Source organism: Strongylocentrotus purpuratus, unplaced genomic scaffold, assembly GCF_000002235.5.
Source record: "Strongylocentrotus purpuratus isolate Spur 01 unplaced genomic scaffold, Spur_5.0 spur5_scaffold_7, whole genome shotgun sequence".
Classification (NCBI taxonomy): Eukaryota; Metazoa; Echinodermata; class Echinoidea; order Camarodonta; family Strongylocentrotidae; genus Strongylocentrotus; species Strongylocentrotus purpuratus.
Genome location: NW_022145613.1, coordinates 22,970,958 through 22,993,882, shown reverse-complemented (window position 1 = coordinate 22,993,882; position 22,925 = coordinate 22,970,958). Strand labels below are relative to the sequence as shown.

The 22,925-nt window shown below is 35.9% G+C and overlaps 1 long non-coding RNA gene across 1 annotated transcript in view; it reads right to left on the bottom strand.

The window, feature by feature from the left end:
* Nucleotides 1-1,267: 1,267 nt before the first annotated feature.
* Nucleotides 1,268-22,925, bottom strand: part of LOC115919711 — a 35,997-nt gene continuing 14,339 nt past the window's right edge. The window contains exon 3 of the long non-coding RNA XR_004061968.1: nt 1,268-1,485. This is a non-coding gene — a long non-coding RNA (uncharacterized LOC115919711). The remainder of the gene's footprint in view (nt 1,486-22,925) is intronic.

Here is a 22,925-nt window from a genome sequence, read left to right as displayed (position 1 = left end):
GAGGAAAATGATGTACAACAGCTAGTCTTCATAGACAAACCTAGAACGTGTCATTTTATGTTCTGAAGATGAGGATAGATGAAGGCCAGTCTTTATACACAGACTACAAAATGAAATGGTGTTATTTCATCCCCTTTGAAACACATTAACATAGGTGAGAAGTCAACAACAAAATACAATCCTCGTATTGGGGATGGATGATAATAAAATGAAATCAGGAGAAATCAGGAGAAAACAGAAAAGGGACAAGACAGATGGCATTATGACTGTTGCAACAGGGGGGGGGGGGGGACTGGCCAAGGATTCAAAGAGCAATAGCTACAGAAATACATGTCAACGCGAAAAAACAATTTTAAAGAGAAGGTTGAGTTCTGGGAAGAGGTGAAAAATAATTTGTGAGCATAATTATCATTCTTATTATGCAAGTGTGGAAGAACATCAGATAAGAGATGTTCCCTGAAAAGCGTGGCTCTTCAAATGCCTTCATACTCTAAATATGACATGTAACATCGTAAAACTCAGGGGGGGGGGGGGGTAGGATTTTTACGCCACGTGTTCATGTAGTCCCATATACATATTTCTGTGTACAGTGTTTGTAACTTTACCAAGACTTGGCCAAATTTCTTTTCATTTTGATGATCCAAGAACCTTGCAATACAAACAAATTCTTATATGCTAGATGATCAACCTTTTCTGATCGATTCCACACCGTTTCTTTCACAATGCAATCGCATGACCAGAACTCAACTTCATATTTAAGGTTTGTTCACACGCGATGCAGTAAACGGACTACCCCCCCCCCCCCCCCCCCCCCCGAAAAGAAATATGTTGCATAAAAGTGCATGGTCGCTCGATTGCCATAAGTGCATTTTTTGCACAAAATAATGGGCACCAATTGAAAGTAGGATTCTTGATAAGGTCCATGACATCCCCTTTATTTAAACACACTTTAAAATCTTGGACTGGAAGCAGGTAAATGTTCTAGAAGCCTTTGGTATATCCATCCCACGATACATACAATGTGGCACAGGGGGATTGCTTGTGTTTCACAATGAGTGCATATTCTACATCTTGTAAAAAACAGATAACTGATTATGCACAACAGACTTTATTGAGCACAGGTACTTTTTTTCAACCAAACTTCCTACTCATGTTCACATTAAAATTATTCCTATTTTGCAATGGCAGCTATGTTCTTACATAGTCAACCCGGTGTGAACACTTCTTTATCCTGTTCTGTAAATGCATAGACCACTGGGTATTTCATCCATGTAATCAATACGTTAGCACACTTGTGATGTAAATAAAGCTCTCTATCTGACCGGTTATCCACACAGTCTGGACCATGGGTTATCTTATTTCTGCGCCATCTAGACCGAGCCGAGAGTCAATTATCATCGATCAATCAAAACTTACCGTCCAGTCCAGAGTCCCGTCGATTGATACAGTCAACAGCTTGAGTCTTCAGTCAATCAAAATGTCTCTCTGTAAGATAGAAAAACAATTACACAATTATAGTCATATACAATTGTAAATTTGAACATAAATATCAATAACGTGATCCTTATACAAATTAAAACATTCATTTCATTGATGTAATATACAGTGATAGTTTAGATACTGCTTTATGAAAAACCACTCGGAAATGATTTCATATTTTTTAATAACTGAGTTAAACGTTGTATGATCATTATAATAAACATTAATTGTGTGTTCCAGTATGGATTCAAACATTTATTTTATTTTAAGTATTCCAAGAGTTCAGATACCGCTTTTTGATAACCACTTATATATGATTTTAAAGACCTTTTTTTCCAAGTCATGTTTTTTTCCTATTTCATACAAAAAAAACAAAATAAAGAAATTATATATAAAGGTGAGCACAGTCTTGGATGAAATGTATTAATACTGTTCCAAATAATTTTAAAATGCCTTTAACTAGGAGGGAAAAAATGTAGAAAAAAATAAATGAATATTGATTTATCTCAAAAGAATCATGAGGTAGGCAGGTGCACCCATCTTGAGGATGGGGGCGGGTGCAGATGAATTAACCAGAAACATATACCCTATACTGTCATTCCTAGATCTACGGGAGGAGCTAAGGGGACAGGCATCCGTACCCTTTACAGACATCTAGCATATTTTAAGAATGCAAAAATGTACCGTCCAAAAAAACAAAAAAAAACAAAATGGTGGTCTTGCGACTCCTACCCCTTTTAATAGCAAATGTATTCACTTTTTTGCTGTTACTGTTACTCGTTTCCTTGCTTGCTTTTCAAAGAATTAAAGAGGTACTAAAAAGGGAGTGAAAATGTGACAACCCTCCATTTTCTCTCTCTCTTTCTTTTTACTTTGTTTTTCATTTTTTTTCTTTTTTTTTTTACTTGATCTAACTTTTCAAATATTCCTGGATCTGCCCCTGCATAGTTTAATGTGGTAATAACACCTCCCGGAGTATGACATCATAACAGGAACTCTTCAAAACAAACACAGAACAGAGATGACGATAGATATATACTATGCACCTTGTCAAAACATTTTGTCTGTCTGGAGTCCGATGGGCCTTAACTCTGTGTGATATGATGTGGGTTAACGTCCCTCTGGCTCCAAACAGACAATATGATTGATTGATGGATTGATTCTATTTACTGATAGTACCACTGCATAATGGATTTACAGCATGTCATACATATAGTCAATATAAAAACAAACAATATTAGATATGACTCTGTTAACGATATCACAGTACTGAAGATACAGCTGCAGTATTGAAACCCCATAAGGAGATGACTTAATATGGTAAAGAAGGGGACTTGAGCTAAAGAGAAGGTGCTCCGAAGATTCCTTCTACAACAATTACTCCAGGCTTGGTTTTGTCAAACGGTGATTGGTTTGGTTGTTTTACCTGACTGCTAATAAAGCATGAGTATGATTGTAAGCAGCCAGGGGACTGACGGCTTTAATTCTACTCCAAGGGACTTTATAGTGAGAATTAATGTCTTGCCAAAGGGCGCACATCAACTTGGTTTCGAGTCTGCGATCTCATGGTTACGAGACGGCCACTCTACTACTGAGCCATCGCATCTCCCATAAAAATGTAAAGGGTGTGGGGATAGGGTTTCAACTGGGAGTTAGCGTTAGATATTAGTGTTGGGTCTAGGTTTGAAGTTTGAAATTGGTTAGAGTTGTGTAACCAAAACATCTATCCATGCAAGGGCATCTAAATACCGCTCATCTTTCAGTTCTCTGTTCTTTAATACCAAAGAGCTTAAAGACAGAGACAAACAAATCCTCAGCAGCTGAAAAATATTTGCTATCAAGTTTTAAGAAAAAAAGGGCAGCTATGATAAATTATGATAAAAAGCCACCGATCTGTAGTGTTGTTAAAATATTCATGCTATGACTATATATCATTCTTATTGCTTAAAGTGTTACATTTTTTAATGACTTTTTCAATTGTTTAAGAGTATTATTCTCTGAATTAATTAATGTAAACTAATATCAAGTCCATTTTCCCATGTTACCAATATGAAAGCCTTACCGATTTGAGATAGTCATATGCCTTTCAAATAAACAATGTCTTATTTTTTGTGTGATTAGTCCTTTCTAACAGTTTGTTGTATGCACGGCCAAACATGTACAATATGTATTATATGAATTATTATTTTGTTTATAGTATATGTGCTTTCTTGAATTGAATTAGTACATAACATTAAATCCTTGGAAGACGATTTAATTTTCCATTTCACATGCATTTCCAATAGGTCTCATTTCAAGTCAATCAGAGCTCAATGATCACAGGTTAGATTCAATAGCTGTAGAAGCAGAACATGTTACACAAACAAGTCTGTAGCCTTCTGACTACAGAAATTAATGTTACTGTTTTGAGAAAAGCCATCAAATAAACATGCAGAATCACCTACATGTACGTGGCCTTTTGAGTAACGTATTGGTTTGCCACCCATTTATGACAGGAGACCCACGCAGAATGTATAAAGATACCTCTCCCCTCCTCCTCTTCCCTCTTCATACAAAAGCCATAGAGTCATCACCAAACCCAGCTCACACCTCAAACAGTTTCAAGTAATGTGATATTGACATTTGATGAAAAGAATCTGGCCAAATCAGAGATGGAGATAATGCGTTTGCACAAAAAAAACAATCAATGCTGACATTTCAGCGGGGATAGAATGGTCGTCCTTCATGCCCGACCAGACTTAACTCACGCCACAAGCGCATGAAATGATAATATTGATTTCTGGCACCATTTCTGCGCAGCTGCGCGTGTTGGCGAAAAAAAAATCAATGGCTCATTTTAAGAGAGCTTTCGAGGGATGGTAGTGAAGCAGTGGGAACTATAACAGCTCTATCCAAGGTATATTCCTTTTATTGGACATGTTCATCAGCAGGCGCTGCCGTAATGTTATATGACGCTGGCTTTTATCGAAGTGTCGGGTTTAGCCGGAGAGAAAAATGTGGTGAGGGTAATCTATAATGCGCAGTTGTCGGAGAAGAGAGTGGTGAGGATGGAAAAGCAAAATAAGTTTCAGAAAACAAAAATTAAGGATCAGATATCCCTTTTCTGCTTTACCTCTGTTCAATAAAGGTGGCCAGATGAATCTGACATACAATCAACAGACAGATTTATCTGATGAAATTTATTCCTGGCTTATCAACTTACTATCACGGAAGTAAACATATATTCAAAATCCTGGAGGAAAAATGCACAAACAAAAATGATTCAGCCACTTAGAAGGGAATATACACAACTGTGCCAGGAATGACCTACAGAGAAAGAATATCTATTTACACACTCGATTAAGTGCAATACCTGAAGTTCTGCAAATAGGATGGAAAAAATACTCTGGGAGTGTTGGTTTTACATGATGTCTTTATCAATTCTTAAAACATTATTTCATATTAATTATTATTCATAAACTTTCAAATAAATCCAGATAGATGGAAATCTTTATTTTTAAAGTAAGTGTTCATAATTTAGGGTGTCATTCTATCCATGCCCTAACTATCATTATCATCATCATCATATCAATAATAGTAATCTACATTTATATAGTCCTTCATTCACATTGTTTCATACTTCAATGACAGATCTCTGGGCACGTAACCATGTGTAGTCAATTAAAAGAAAACTACACAAATATAATTGTCTTACAATAGGTCATTTTGTAATGCACAACATTAATGGATGCTTCTTCCCAATTAAAGTGATGAGATATTTCATTAAGCAGTTCCAAACAAATACATGTTGCTATGTCAGACAAACATGTCAGACAAAGTCTGTAAATTAAATATGTACAAATAATGAGCTCTCATACTTTTTAAACTCAAATTCAATTTCCTTTACCAGTCACAAAGTTTTCAATTTGTACAATTATCAGAATTTAATAAGACTAAATCGGAATTATTTATCCACCACTTCAAGGAGAAGATAACATCAAAGACATTACACTAGAACCGGCACAACCCTTCTGTTTGACTGGCCAACAAATCCTTACACGTCCTCAGTTCAATGTCTCCCTCTAAATCATAGATGCAGGGTAGATTTCCTGAGCCAAATGAAATTTGTATGATAAACATGGGATGGTTTTCATGAAATTGGAGACAATTTGTTTTGATCCTATCTTGAGCATCATCTGTCGGCACGTGCTGTAACATTGCCTGTTGCTAAGCAACAAAGGGCAGGGTTATTCACGGAGTGACATTAAGTTACGATGTAGATGGTCTCGTGAAATGCCTAATGCATACTGCTCAATCGTTACGGTGCTGTTTGCAACTGCACAGCCTGTACTTTCTGTTCCACTACTATATAAAAGCTTATCTGTCTCTTCTTTAACATTTGAAACGGGCTCATAAATTGGGAATGCATCTTTAGCTGAGATTTTGCAGTACCTATTTATACACCTGGATGGAGAGAGGTAAATGTAGATTAATGTCTAGCCAGAGGGCATTATTGCCATGGTGGGACTCGACTTTCAAGCCATGTGATCCACAGCCTGGCGATGCACACTTCTCTAGTCCACAACACCTCAAGATGTAGGAATAATTAAAGAATTAAGGAATGAATATTAAATATAAAATATAGCGCTCATGAGTTCTCAAAAATATTATGGTAAACAGAGTATAGGAATTTAATTGGTATATCAACATCAAGACCTTGATATTTATCCAATTGTTAATCATATTAATGGGTTAGTGCCTCAAGTTAATAGATAATTTTTGCAATGTTACCAAATCTAATAACTTCGCATACACATTTGATACAAAAGGTAGGACAACCATTATGGCTTGCTCTAGCCACCTTACAACATGAGACGTATGCATTTGCATACAAATTGTTGAAATACATTTATTTGTAACAGAAGACGTGTGCTATAGATCTGGTCACATTACACAAATTGTCTATTGTCCGAGGCATGATGAAGGGTATTTTTATGGGGGAGGGGCACTTTTCCTAAGGAGAACAAATAAATGAATAGAAATCTGGGAATTGTCCAAGAATTTTGTGCTCTGATTGAGAATATTCTCGTTCATGTAGTTTTAAAGCTGTTTGGACCATCAAGTACCACAACAACATTAAAAATACTGATGAACTGCACAAACACTAGAAAGCACTCAAACACAGGTAAGCACACATGGGACTAGGACTTACAACTAATATCCATTAGATTTAATATTTCATGAGTTCAGCTACCAACAAACAAATTTATTTGAGAGAAATCCTATTATTGCAGCTTGTGAGGGGAAGGTCCTTCCACTTGAAAGGATAACTTTAGAAAAAATAGAGAGTAGAGAGAGATCCTCCCTAACTGTCCCAAGCCATGCATACCCCCATCTATTGATTGACATATAGACGAATATTTAACAAGTTTTATCTTTCTCCCGGGTATTCTTGTGCGACCAACGGGTGCTCGAGGCGAATCGATTGCAAGGCATCGAGAGACGTGGCAAAGAATACGCAGACTATTTACTCTTTTCGCAAATCCTGAAGTGTACGATACCCTCCAAAGACGTCTATTACAAGAATGGAGCTCATAAGTTATTTTTATTGAATGCAAGTCGAGTGAGGGTGCATAAATTAGCTCAACTATAACGCATTGTGATAGTCTCACAATTATGATATTCAAGGCTTGGAATGCATGTTTTGATGAAGAGGATAAACTGTAATCAAGCCTTCCCAATCCTTGCGTTTTGTAATACAATTCATTAATATTTCAAGTTGATTATAGGTTTGTGCATGAATTATGTACTGATGCTATAGTGGTTACTGCATTTTTTGGACAAATATCATAAATCAATGTTTCAGGAGTAAGTTTCTTTTCTTTTCATTTCAAAATCAAAATTCATCATAAAATATCTTTAAAGGGAATGACCTCAACATTGCATTAACTAGTTTCAGATTCAGAAAGATAGAGGAAAAGCTACTCTCTTTCAAATATAATAATCCAATTTTTAAATTCTCTAGTATATAATCACATTTCTCTTTTACTTAGTTCACTTTTCAGAGCTACAAACTCAATACAATTAGTGCTGTAACATCACGGATATCTCCAATTCCGTTTAACCGCCGGTCAAAACCGGACGGTTTTCAGTTAAACAATTAAAAAAAATAAAAATAAAAAATAAAAATAAATAAATAAAAAAAAAAAAATCGTTTTTTTAGTTGTTTTTTTGACCGAATGTGAAAAAAATCCATGCGGGAAGGATATTCATTTAAAAGAACATTTAGAAGAATGTGTAAGATCATTAATGTAAATTAAAAACATTAGAGGACCTAGTAACCTAGGGTAGAACCTTGTGGTATGCCATGTGTAAAAGTTGGATGAATTATTATTATAAACTACATATTGAGATCTATTACAAAGATTACTTTCAAACCAAGATGACAGACAAATTGGAGTGTTGTTCTAGTTTCGGAGTGGTGAGTCAACGCACAGATTACTGAGCTGGTAGACATTGCCAGGCATAGTACCAGGTGGAGGGGCATATATAAATCGAAACTTTAAAAAAAAAAAAATTATAAAAAAAATAAAATAAATAAATTAAAAAAAAAAATAAATAAATAAATAAATTAAAAAAAAAAAAACGGGAAAACGAAACCGTCCAATTGAAAACGGAATCCGCCATGGGTGGTCGGATACCGAACGGTTAAACGTTTGACTACAGCACTAAATACAATGACCAAATTTATCTTTGAAATCTTCTTTGCAATAATGTACAGAATTAAGCTGATAATCTATATTATGTAAGGCATTATACATGTCATTACCCCTAATTCTATACTAGACAAACATCCAAAACCCCATTAGCTTGCAGATTTACATAAATTCAAAGAGATTGCTTTTTAAAATGCAAACAGAACTATTTAGGACAGCAATCTACGTCATAGAGAATCAGAGAGAAGCTTTAATCTGTATTAGCTGGGGCTTTTGTCAAGGTATTAGGATATGCTATCTTATGAGGATAGCAAAGTAGAGTATTGAAGAAAGAATAAGCCGTCTTAATATATCATGGAGTGCTATGTGAAAGGGCACATACATATGAAAGGCCTGCAGATTTATAGAAATATGCTTTTTTAAAGTTATAATCAAATTTTGAAATTCGAAATACAAATCTACTGGCAGTATACAGATAATCAAATTTAAATTTCATTATCTACACAAATTTTAAAACATCTATGATACATGTCATTATCTGTTACACATTTTACATCCCACATTGTTTAAAGTGCTAGAACTGCAATAGGTTTCAACTCCTACACATCTGTGATCTTCCCTTAAATCTTTTCATTTAATATAAGTCTTGGAAAATGAAAAATTTGAATGAAATGTTCCAATACTGCAAAACTCTCTAAGCAACATACATGTCAATATCCCAAAGCACTATGCCTTTGCTTCTTTATATATTCTTATTATGTCCTGCCGCCCTTTGGCCAAATGCCAAGAATGTATAAATAATTTGCAGTGCATCTCTAGAAATTCTTGGAAAATGTTGTTGTTGATGTTTCCATGGTCACCTTGCTTCTTGCAACAAAACTTTTCATCTTTTCCCCTCCTCCTCCCCCTCCCCTCCCCCCCCCCCCCCTCTCTCTCTCTCTCTCTCTCTCTCTCTCCTCTCTCTCTCTCTCTCCTCCTCCCCCTCCCCCTCCTCCTCCTCCTCCTCCTCCTCCTCCTCCTCCTCCTCCTCCTCCCCCTCCTCCTCCTCCTCCTCCCCCTCCTCCCCCTCCTCCTCCTCCCCCCTCCTCCTCCTCCTCCTCCTCCTCCTCCTCCTCCTCCTCCTCCTCCTCCTCCTCCTCCTCCTCCTCCTCCTCCTCCTCCTCTCCTCCTCCTCCTCCTCCTCCTCCTCCTCCTCCTCCTCCTCCTCCTCCTCCTCCTCCTCCTCCTCCTCCTCCTCCTCCTCCTCCTCCTCCTCCTCCTCCTCCTCCTCCTCCATTGAGAGCTAGAAGGGCAGTAACTCTGTCAAAGGGATCAGAGTTTGCACCCTTCTGGCTCTCAGCTGTTGATACGCTGAACAGCACCTTTAACAAACTCTTCATTGCAGAATGCTAAATGGGACTTGATCATTTTAATGGTTAAGGCATTTGCAGAGTTGCTCAACCGAAGTTGCTTCCGAATGGGAACATCCATCACTCAAGCTCATCTGTACAACAACCCGTTCAGACTATAGAAAGTTGTTTCAAGAAACGTTGTACAGTGGTGAAAAGATCATTCAGACTAGAAAACAACATCGTATAAAGAAAAGAGATTTGAAATAGTCAATTAACGTGACAGGTGGCCAATCATCACTGTGCAACCTTGATAAGCCCCGCCCAGTAAATGTGTACGATACCATATTCAGACTTGAATGGGACAAAGTTTTGGTAAAAATGATGCTCAAGTGAGCCTTTTGCTATACAATATTAAGTTATACAACATTTTGTTGTATAACATATTTGATTGAACATTCACACTGGGAAAATAGTGATTACTTATCGTGAAGGTATACAAATAGTTTTGGTAGTCTGAACGCAGCATCATTCATCGGCTGTACCATCAATTTTACTATGCACCAGGGAATAAAAGAATATTCCTATGTATGATTCGTGTTATTACTAGTTTAAGCTTGGCAGATACCACAAGCAAAGTGATGATGTGTTCTTCATATACTTGAATGTTTATGTTTGACTTTGTTACAATAAAAGCTTAAAGCTAACCTTGAATTTTGGTGATCAAAATGCATTCTGAGAGAGCTTGCTTAGAATATTGCTAAATTGTTTATCTTGCCAAAGATCAGGGATTTAATCAGTAAATTGTAAAAATGTGTCTAGAATCATATGAACTGAAACAAATTGTTCTTTTGTACTGCATGATTTTGGAAACACTGGCTCAATTGTGTTACCTTCCTTTGCTCATATACTTGTATCATTTATACAGTCAAACCTGTCCTTAAAGGCCAACTGTCTCTATTGTTTATGTATTGTATCTTGGGCTGTATTATGGTACATTTTCAAAATTTATTCAGACTCCTTCATATCATTACCATAACTCTAAATCCTTTGATAAAAGAAACTTTCTACGTAACTAATACTACCTTACACAAGAGGGAGAATATCTAATAATACATACAAAGTAGGGCAAAGCCTGCAATATATCAAGACATCACTTCATTATTTATAGCTCAAGAAAGATCTTGCAGCTAAGATTTGTGTAATTTTTTCATCAGGAACACCGCAATTTAATGAATATTTCATTGGTTTGGACAGCCATTTCTTGACCGCCTACGTATAGCAAAGAGCTAGAGCTTAAGGCAAGATGCCATTTTAGATCTGTGATCACGCTCTTTTTGATGAGTAACTGTTAAAAAGCATCTTTGAATTCGCCATTGTAAAAAACAGCCATTTTCACAGTATAATACCTTCACAGATTGCATACATTCATGTTGTGAACATCATTTAGTAGCATGAAACTTCATGTCCACTTGCAAAATCTGTAACTTGGCGTCATGCATGCCAAAAGTTCAATTTTTTCAGCACGCGACATGTTTGATAAGAGCTCTTAATTGAACATAACCTAAAATAACTCAAATCATGGCCAGATGTTTATATTTTATTTGACCTCTTGCTAATTATTCCATTGTAAAAATATTAAAAAAACACTTACAGGCTTTTAAAAAAACTTTATTTTTTCATTTTTTTTAAATTGGCAACATTTTTACAAGTTGGCTTTGGGGGCTAACCACTATTACATAAAGTACAGATTTTGAATTTCATATGGATGAGCTCTATCATACTCAGTTTTAGTCAGATGATGCATTTTCAAATCAATCTTTTAAACCCTATCTGCACTGGTTTGGCCAGGAGTGATTCGACCTCCCTGCATGGTCACTGACAGGTGGTTATCTCATCAAATCAGCTCTCAATTAACATAAGAAAAAGGGGATTATGGGGGGCCAATGGTCACCACTTAGGCATCGTTTGCTATAAAGAGGGTGCATGTAGCTATAAGTAGTGCAGTGGGGCTTTAATACACATCTCTTTATACATATATCATTAAAGATATCACACTCTTAAATGTCACAGTATGATGAAGAAAGACAATTTATCCACCGAGACTCCTGTAAAAAACACCATTAAATAGCCCTAACCAATTACAACATGAACACAGCAATGTAGAACAGTCTTTTAATACACATCTTGTTAAACTTATCTCATTAGACATATCACACTTGTAGATGTCACTGTACGATGACAAAATGTAAATTATTCACCAAGTCTCCTGTAAATGCACTATTTAATCCCTAACCAATTACTTTACAAATACAGAGATGTAGAACCATCTGTTATTGAACACACAAGTATAAATGGATCTGCAGTGTGAACGTCAGAAGTAGATTACCTTTCTAATTGCTCTAGCCTATTACATCTCATTACACCGGCGTGGCTGCATGAAGCCCGCCCGCCTGGTGGGTAAGTGTACATCAGGAGTGGGATAGCTAGGAGAAACATTAATGAGATTTGGTTCCTCATGAGAGTGGGCCCTACCTCAACTCATTTCCTCTGATCCTTTATTGACTTATTGCTCCCGGCAATATTCTCAAACAGCCCCCTGTCTGTCTGTCTTCTCTGTTATTTAGATTTCAGGAGGTTGATGGGCAAAGCAACGCTAAACCGGAGAGCGATAAAGACGGGCAGAACAACGCATAAATGGATACCAATAGAGACGAGCATCCAGTAGCATTTAAAAGCCTATGTTCAAGACAAATTTTCAGGTGATCTGACAGTTGGATACAGAAGAGAGATTTTAATAAATATTTTGTGATTCCACAGGATCTTTTAAAAACTTATGTTCAAGATAAATCCAGATGATCTAACAGTTGGTACAGAAGATAGATTTCATAAACTCTGCTGTGATACCAGAGGATGTCAAAGATATATTTTTCATAAAACAAGTAAAAAGCCAACCCTCATCCTTTCACAAGGAGCTGGGAATGGGGTGTATGAAAATACAATGCCACAATAGTTTTGATCTGCTCAAAATGGCAATCAAACTCAATTTACATAAAATAGACTACAGACTCATATTGAAAGTCAGGCCATTTAAATGCACCAAACCTTCTCCTTCTTAAATATGATCTATCTTTGAACAGTTATGATGCAATTATGATTAATTCCAGATTAATGTTTCCAAAACAGACAATTCTCATTTCTTGCTCTTTTACTGTTTTTTTTTTTTTTTTTGTTGCTGAGAAGTAGTACTACAAAACAAACGGTTGTCCTCCCAGACAAACTAAGCTAGAAATAAGGCTACCACATAAAAAACCTATCCCAATTTCTAAAGAATCAAATCTTCATTTTAATCAGGTTGAAAGATGGATGGGATATATATATATATGGATTAATGAACACAGGCAATGGCATCATTCTGGATCAGTTGGCTTAGAGATGATGATTATTTCTTGCCTCGTATCATATATACCTTCATAAAACCCTAAGGGTACAATGATTAGCCTACATATGTCTCCAAACAAGGCCGCTCAAATCAAGAAACCTCTTGAAATAATATTTAGCCCACTGGCAACATGATGTACATCACAAGAATGGCATGTGAATAAACAAAAGAGGAAACAGAATGGAGGACACTTTTCTGTTGAGAGCCAAAAGGGCATTACCGCTGTGTTACACAAGTGTTGTAGTTGAGTGGTTTAAGCACTTGACTTGAAATTCATAGGTTGTGGGTTCAATCCCCGACATGGCACTAGTGTCCTTTGGCAAGGCATCAATTTACATTTGCCACTCAATACCCAAGAGAGAAATAGGGACCTGGTAGGATGACGAAAGCATTTGTGTTAATAATTGCCTTTACAGTCCTTACAGTGACCATATAGTAGGAATACTCCCCAGGGAGCAGAGATGATGCACATTGTGCGTGACCGGGGTAATAATATCTATAAAGTGCTCAGAGATGGTATTCCGTTAAGCGCTTTACAGATATTATTACCCCGGTCATCGATTTCATTCACACACAATGAGTTGCAAATGTAGATTGATGTCTTGCCAAAAGACATTAGTGCTGTGTCGGGGATCAAACCTACGACCTTTGAATTTCAAAGCAAGTGCTTAAACCACTCAACTACGACACTTATATGTCTTGTATATCCAGGGTAGCCTCATCCATATTGATACTGTTCTCCCCAGGGGTCTTGCAATCATATTATACAAGTTTGTAAATTAAGTGGCATTATAAAGGCTGAAACGTTTATCCATCCCTTTTAGCGCATTGTATCCTGGGGGCAATTTATTCATAAATACCCCTATTATCATAAATTTTTACGATATTTTTTACGACATTTCATTACGCATTTATCACCCACAATTCAAGCATTTTGTTTTCCCTTGAATAACAAAAAAGCATTCAGAAGCAGGTCTAAACATATAACATGTCTTAGCTCTAATCATGCTGAAATGGCTCATACAAAATTTGGTCCTTTAATAAGGAAAAATATAGTTTACATGAAAACAAACAGACAAAGTTCTGACAATTACATAAGGACTTTCAACTATAAAGTCAACAACAACAAAATGAAGAAGAACTGGCTGATCCATGAGCGGATTCAGAATATTACTTCAAAGATGCATGTATTTTTAAAGCAAAGATGCAAACTTTTTTTTATAAAGAAAATTCTCATTAAAAAACCTGTTTCAAAGGTTTCTTGACTCAAATGCATACTTTGAATAATAAGCATAGAATTACTGAAACTCTTCAAATCAGTATTCTTGTAGGAAAATATTCCATGAAAGCTTTAGGAAAACCAATTAACATTTGGTATGCTGGGGAAACTTATGTTGATGAGAAAAGAACATATACTTGACTACAGGGACTGTACAAAGAGCTCTAAAATCATAGATACCTTCAGATGTAGAAGACTTTCAAATGAATTTTCATACCATTGTCAATACCGACAACATCTTCCTTCAAATGATTTTGACCTAATTTTTCAATATGTATTTCCAAAAGTTAAATGGCCAACGTTAATTGTGTCATTGCGGTATTCTATCTATCAATCCATCCATCCATCCATCCATCCATCTACCCGCCCACCCAAACACTGACTTTACTTATTTCTGCCTCTGGTACAAGACTGTGAATATAAAGAAAAGGCAAGCTATTCCATCGGAGCTCCAAGGCTAGGAGACATATATTCTGAACAATAGGCGGTGGCATCCTACCCTCACGCTCTCACAAAGGCTCATGACAAGATGAAAAAGAGCACCATGATACTCTATCTCTGACCTTTCTTGCCCGACCTCAAGCCCACAATGGGCACACTTATCAAATGTGCATAATATTCAACCATCGGTTTGTCATTGTACAGGAGACGGTGGGTTCATGATGGATTGAAAGACCGACAGCTTTTTGAATGCGTGGGGATGGGGTGACCGTTTCTCATCCATCTGTGCAAGAAATCATCTACTCGCGATCACGTTTGAATTATTTTCCATGCGATTGAACCGACAATAACATATAAATTATAATACTTCATTGACATCAGTATGGAAGTGCTCCGTTCATTAAATAGGAGACATATTCATCCAAGTTCACTTTATTTCCTGCCTATATCATTCAACTTTGTTATTCCCCACTGCCTTTTGTAATATATTTGAACTAGCTCCATCAGGTCTGAGCTCTATCAGTATATCTCAATATTGAAGCTACAACCTATGGTTCCCCATACAAACAAGAAAATATGATTATACAAACATTTATTTGGAGTAAGCGTTGTAATAATTCAAGATCAAATCTAAGTGGGATTAAATATGCATGGATTTTGCTACTTTTGAGAATAGATGGATTAAAAAGAAATTACACTTAAGGCTTGGTAATGAGATGAACTAATGCTTGCCTTCAAAACAAAGACCCAATTAAGAGGGTGGATCATTCCTTGAAAATATTTACATTACATCATGCAAATCATTTGTCATAAAAACTATTCAACAACTATCTGAGGGAGTCTTAAAGTCCTTAAATCCCCACTGCACTACTTGTAGCTACTTGCGCCCTCTATATAGCAAACAATGCCTAATCGGTGACCATTGGTCCCCCATGATCCTCTTTTCCTTATGTTAAGTGAGAGCTGATTTGATGAGATAACCACCTGTCCAGTGACCTTGCAGGGTGGTCTAATCTCTCCTGTAAACTAGTACAGATGGGCTTTAACATGTAAATCAAAGAGAAATATGGCAACATGTTTCAACTGATATTTAGACAACTTTACATCTCAAAATTGCACTCAGACATGACTAGAAATTCATTTAGGAAATATCAAAGTATACCTGACAGAGTTGTAAATTAAGAAGATGTATTTCATAAGAGGGCACAAAAATCTACTCCTACCCCAATTATAAGGTATCTCTAATAGCCAAATGTAGTGACACAAAAGGAGGCATCCAAAATCCCGCCTTTAAGTCCATGAAACACAAAATCAAGCCCTTGTAGATGAAACACCAGGACTCAAAACTTTTGATTGCTTGAATGTCATTGACCGCATAAAGGCTTGTTGATCAAACTTTAATTCCTGCCTTTTTGGCCCAGGTGAACAAATATCACTGCTTCTTGTGAATTTTGCACCCTGGAAATGCCAGCTATAATTTGAACATGAGAAGTTCAGCAATCTTCTAACCCAAATAAAAAGGTAACCGAATACGAAACGTCTTCTAAAATGAATACTTGTTAGCATTTTGTATTGTTTAAAGAAACTTGTGGTCTTGAAATGCAGTTGATGTCAGGCATAGAAGTCTTTTGTGACGCACATAGAGATCATATGTAATTTAGTTCATCCATCTCTGATATCCTTTCTCTTGCATCCTTCACCATTCTCCACAGAGAAGACAATCTTTATTCTGACGTCATTCTTTTACCCACTTTTTGTTCCTACCATCAACTTCAAATACATCTGCGTTATTTTTCGTCCCATTAGAAGACACTTCAGACATCAAATTGGTGTTTGTCTAGCCACATGCTTCAAGGTAACACTTAGGTATTTGGAGTAAAATACGTGCGCAGAAAACTTCACATACAGAACCAATAAACTCAACATCATTCATTCATTTTTTTGTCCATATAATTTTTTTTGGAGGGGGATGAATTACATCTCACAAAGGTAAATCATTAAACAGGTGTAATGTAAAGCAACATTTATCTGATTTAATTAAAAGATTTAAAGCAAAAGCTTTTGTAAGTGAATTATATCTTTGTTGTTTGAAGTAGACTAGTAATGTTTAAGTGGCCCCTCTGAACAGAGAGTATTTGTTGTGTTATTGTAAGGAAAGTGGGCTTTTATCGCAGCAATTTCCTTGTTATGAGAAGGAGTTGTACTCTAACATTTAAAATTGGAGAACAGCTTTACAATTCTAGTTTTGCTTGACAGTCTCCCATAGCATATAAACGCTACAAGGTAATAAATTTATTTTGATTTATTTGCAATGCCACACATTTATATTATTTTTTGAAAGGAAAAAATGTAAAGAAAATCAAACAGTGGTCTCCCAAATCATATAGGCCATGTTTGTACCGTACCAACATTTAATGCATACGTCTTTGAGATGTGCCTCGATAAAAATTATTCCTTTTTTCCTGATTTTCAAGTGATTTGTGAAGAATGATTGTATCTCAATAGTCAGGATGTGAATTGCATGCATTAGTTGTTGCTAGGTAGGACAAACATTATGGCTTGACCTACCTGTCACCCTCTACTATATGCAATTTGTATTCAGACTATCGAAATACAATTACACGTAACAGGTGAATGAAATAATTTGTATCGAGGCCCAAAGACGTATGCATTAGTTTTCTAATTTTGATTACAAAAATGGCACATTAAATAAAAACCGGTATGGCATAATTATTAAAGAAAACCTTACATTATTAGAAAATAATCGTAATAGCAACTCTACTTCTCTACTATTTACAAGGCAATTGAGCTGTATTCATAAAACTAGTGAATGCTGAAGACTATAGCAAATGGATAAATATGCCATTTGCGTAATTTAACCAAATTGGAATCATATGTCTTTGTGAAGTGGCTCGATACAAATGATTCCATTCACCTGCCACGAATGATTGGTTTCAATAATTTCAATAGTCAGAATGCAAATTGCATACATGACATGTTGTTAGGTAGGGCAAGCCTATGTTTGTCCTACCTAGCAACTACTAATGTATGCAATTTGTACTCTGACTGTTGAGATACTATGATTCGTAACCGTTGAATGAAATCATTTGTATCGAGGCACTTCACAAAGATGTATGCATTAAATTTGATTACATTAACAAAACAGTCTGATTGAGAACAGTTCTATTCACCGAGACATAGCACTACAATATGAAGAAGAGGAACAATAGTATGTAATCTAAGGCAATTATAATTTGTCTGTTTGGAGCCAGAAGGATGTTCAATTACAAAAGTTAATGCCTTTCAAGCTCCAAAGAGATAATAAAGTCAACAACAACAACAAAACACATCTTCATTTATCAAATTTGTATTTGATAGATGTATCCTAATAGCAATCAGTATGCCAGGCCAAGTTCTACAGGTCTGACTCGATAGCACAAAACCAACCTGACTCGGCTGAATATAGAATTTAGATAATCATATTCACCACCACCGTATCATTTATAATTCACCCAAATAGAGTACTCAAAATAGATGTCGCGCAGCTAGAGCCATTTATATCTGTGTCTGCCTCTCTCACGTTATCTCCATTGGATAACCGAGGACAAATGCTAACAGATAATTGCATGGTAACACAGATATTTCCTCTTCATAAAAGCACCATACTAGGGAAGATGTACTGACAACCATAAATACTTTTATGATTATAAACCTCTTGTGTGCGGCCTCTGAGTTACAATTGATTGTAATTAAAAAACTAGGTCGTTTGGCCTTATTTTTACTTCGTATTCAATTTGAGGTGATCAGTGAGTCACAACAGTGAGCTACAGTATGATGTATTACAACACTCTCCATGAATACAACTTGACCAAATCCATAACTGCCATTTTCTTTAATAAAAATACAAATAGAAGTACAAATGCAAATACAAAGAGAAATACAAATAGTTTAACTAACTTAACTATCAAATGATGGATATAGTAACAATAACACAAAGTTTTGCTAAGAACAAGGCAATAATATGCAACAATTTTCTCTATCAAGGCCAAACACAAAATGGTAGAAATCAATTACTTTAGCCACAAGAATGGTGAGGATAAGATAATCCTAAGCTGAGCTTAGCTGAGCTTAGCTACCATGTAACCACTCAGAACATCCATATAATGTATGAGAGCCATGATCGCTGAATAGACACATGAGTTATTTTGAGAGCAGGGACATAAAATTCCATCTCTTAGAATATTTATGGCAGTTCTTGCTAGCAAAGTGCCAATAACCAATTTGAGAAAACCCAGGGACAGCCTTGGTATCATTAAACAGAGAGGAAAAAAATAATGCATGCATGCAAGACTATGCATTCTTTCTTACTGCAGCTTTTCCATTAAATTTTGTTTGTAGCATTTTCATATTTCTACATAATTGTTGGTTGTTGAGAATAAGAGAAAATACCTGGCTGTGGCAGGAGGTTTTCTAGTTTCCTTGTTTAAGATTTTACCTGAAGGGCAAAAAGGATTACTTCAGAAGCACCAGCATCACCCTACTATGGCTTGAATGACAAAATAATGGGCACACAAGAGAAGGACATTTAATGTTAATTCGAAAATTATAATGATACCAAAAACATTCTATCCACTAAATTTCAATTAGAGAATTTTATTAAATGAATGAAAAGGAGTTTGTTCTTTGCCCTTTACATTCTGTTTCTCATTATCTTACAGTTTGAATTTAAATGAAGAAAGATCCTGTAAGTAATATTCAATTTTATTCAAAAAATTACTTTTAGTATCTCATCTTCTGTTGAAAGCCAAATAGTCGTCAACTCTTATACTTTACAATTACATTGATTTAATGACCTACTCATTGTCAGCAGATAACTTATATTTTTTAGATATTAAGAATACCCTTGGGATACCATAAGAGTTAACAATTCTTTTATTTTTCTTCAAAAGTACTCACTTTTCAGTACAAAGAATTTGATACTAAACAATTTCCATTTGGTTGGGACAATCGAATTTGCCACAGGCAAGATTTGAAATATGATAGCGGCATGATCGAAGAAGTAAAGCAATTCCATATTTATTTATTTATCCACACAATTTAGACAAACAAAGTAAGTGTTTGAGTCAGCAATGTTGCACACGGTTATAGAAACACTGTGTAACAACCCTACAGCATACAAATTGAAAGGTAAAACCTATGCTGTAATTTTGGTAATTCAGTTTCCAAGAGGTATTTTCGATGAGGTTTGAGAGGATATTTCCAAACACAGATTCAAAGGTGTCGGACTACAGTTGATATCATATTTGCATTTAGTTTCTATGCAATCATTTGAGAAGGAAAATCTTCTTCAAGATTTTAAGAGTACATATAAATCATCCATGGTACCATCTTAATATATTATAAATATTCTTTAAAAAAAATGAAACACCGATAATACCAAACAACAACAACAACTTTATTTGTTCACTAATACAAGACTAGTTTTGTCTTCCACATGATACATAGGCTCTTGACGTTGTAAAGATTGAGCAGTCCACGTTAGATATATTGATTTAAACTTGACAAGAAGTCTTCAGAGGTTAAAGGTCACTCCTCCGGTGAGAGCATCTATCTGCCATCTTCCTTTTTACCTCAAAGCCTCGACAACGTGCGTCATGGCGACAGAGTACCCACTTGGTCATTGCGGGTTTGGTAATGCGTTTGTCGAGGAACGAGTTGTCATGGAAAGTGTAGGAGTTAATAATTCAGTCTGGTTTATAGTCTCCGCCACAATGCCGTTCTGAGGTTGCGCAATGAATATTGCATCAAATTTTTGGTCTAACGTAGGTGCAGAAGTGGGTAGAATAGTTTGCCTCTGTCTACTTTAGATTGCTTTCAATAAAGTTAACAAATGATGAGTGAATTCTGTTCAAATAAAAGAACTTCCTAAATCAAAAGCAAATAGATATCCATAATTCACATGTGTTTTTTTTTTCATACTAAAAAAGTTGTAGTTAATCTGTTGGAGGGAGGGTGCTCTTGTCTTGCCTCTGTATCAGTTGTATAGCTTTAAAGGGATTGGGTATCTTTATCTCAGATTCTAAACAAAATTCTGGATTTGGCTCATGCTGCAATCATAATTATAGACATTTAGGTCAGCCATGAATCCCATGACTTTTACAAACTGATCACCTGTCTGATTATGAAGGTATTTATGATTGGTTTCAAAAAAACATTTTCCTAACGGTTTTTATAGCTCTAAAGTCTATTGGGGAAATTAGTGTGGTATAAAAACCGGTCACTCAAAGAATTTTACTTCTTTGAGGCTCTTCATGATCATTTAGAAGCAAAATTTGTTTAGGGCTTCAATATTAAACTATGTCGCAGATACTGATAACATGTAGGGCCACGCATCTCAGATTTAACATTGTTAAACGATCCCTTTAACAATCAACCCTCTACCTATCTACGTACATATACATATCCCAGAGGAAGACTCACATACCATTATACCAACAAAGATCCATTATCCCTAATGCTGATAATTAACGCCGTAATCCAGATGAGGTGAACAAACAAATGTCTGTCTAGAGCCAGAAGGGTGTTATAACTGAAAAGTATTAATGCCCTTCTGGCAATCAACAGATGAAATATGTTCACATCTTCACTAGATATCAGCTCTGACAATTGTTTAGTTTTTACTTCAATTTAATTTCAAATGATCTGTTGAGAGGAAGAGTTGTGTTTATTCAATTTTAAATGGTTAAGTTGAATTCCCCTTCTGGCTATTATTAGCAGATGAAATATCTTCACATCTTCACTAGATAACAGCTCTGACAATTATTCAATTTGTGCTTCAATTCAAATTCAAACGATCTGTTGGAGGCAAAATGGTGTTTATTTTATTTTAGATGATAAAATTAAATGCCCTCCTGGTCTCAAGTTGAAATGATTTCACCATTTCACAAGAGACTCACTCTGATTAAAATCCCTTCAATTTGAAAATCAAATAGTCAGTTGAAATTAAGAGGGTTGTAATTCGGTGTTTAATATGATACGAGCCAACGCCCTTCTGGATCTAAGCAGATGAAATGATGTCATATCTTCATGAGATATTAGCTCTGATTTTGTTTCTTCTTCAAGATTAAGTAAGAAGGTATGTTGAAAGCCAGAAGGGTGTTAATGCTGTTCTAAAATAAGGATGTTTGCCCTTCTGGATCTAAGCAGATAAAATGATTTCATATCTTAACGAGAAAGTAGCTCAAAAATATATTCTTCAAGTTTAAGATGGTATATTTTGAAAGCCAAAAGGGTGTTAATACTGTTCTAAAATCAATGAAGAATGATTGCTCCTCTGGCTCTAATCAGGTCTAAAGATATTATGAGATATTGGTTCTGGAAATTTGTTTCAAGTTAAAACTCAAAGAAGGGTTTTACTATGACTGTTTGGCTCTCAGCAGATGAAAGTCAATTCAGATTTATCCCAAGAAGAGGAAGATTGATGTGTTTTATCAGAATGTTTTAAAGTGGGACTGCACTACTTGTAGCTACTTGCGCCCTCTAAATAGCAAACAATGCCTAAGCGGTACCCGTTGGTCCCCCATGATCCCCTTTTTCTTCTGTTAATTGAGAGCTGATTTGATTAAATAACCATCTGGCAGTGACCATGCAGGGAGGTCTAATCCCTCCAAACTAGTGCAGATTGATAGGCTTTAAAGTAAATTGGAACTTACTAGGCAGCTTCAGGGTAATCTTCTGGTAATTAAGTTGCATTTTTAGGGAACATGGCTCATAGATAATTAATGTCTTTCATGTGTTTTTACAAGCTTAAGGTCTACAGAGAAGGGGGTTTAAAATAAAGCTTTAAAAAAAAAACCTATCAAGTATGCACTAAAATAAAGAAGGGAAATTCTACAGTGACAATGGCTTACAAGTTACCTATCTTTTTGTCATACCTAACAACAATTACTACACCACATGGTAGCGTCAAGATTAACGTAGAAGCGGGATATCATGCGCAACCTGTTCTTAGGAATATAATGCAACATGTAATCCATCAGAGTGAAGAGTAAAGCTTGACATAGAAAGTAGGGTACGTGTAATCCAGCCAGCTAACTGCATCTCATAAAGACACAAACCGCAAGTTTCATTATATTTCATCCGACCTTTTTTCTCGCACCGCCATGTAGCACCGCGGTCAATGTGTGGGACTAACCACAAAAAATCTGTTCCTCGGATTCATTACTCATCAATATTTTCTCAGGGGCACCGGTCGGGTTTAA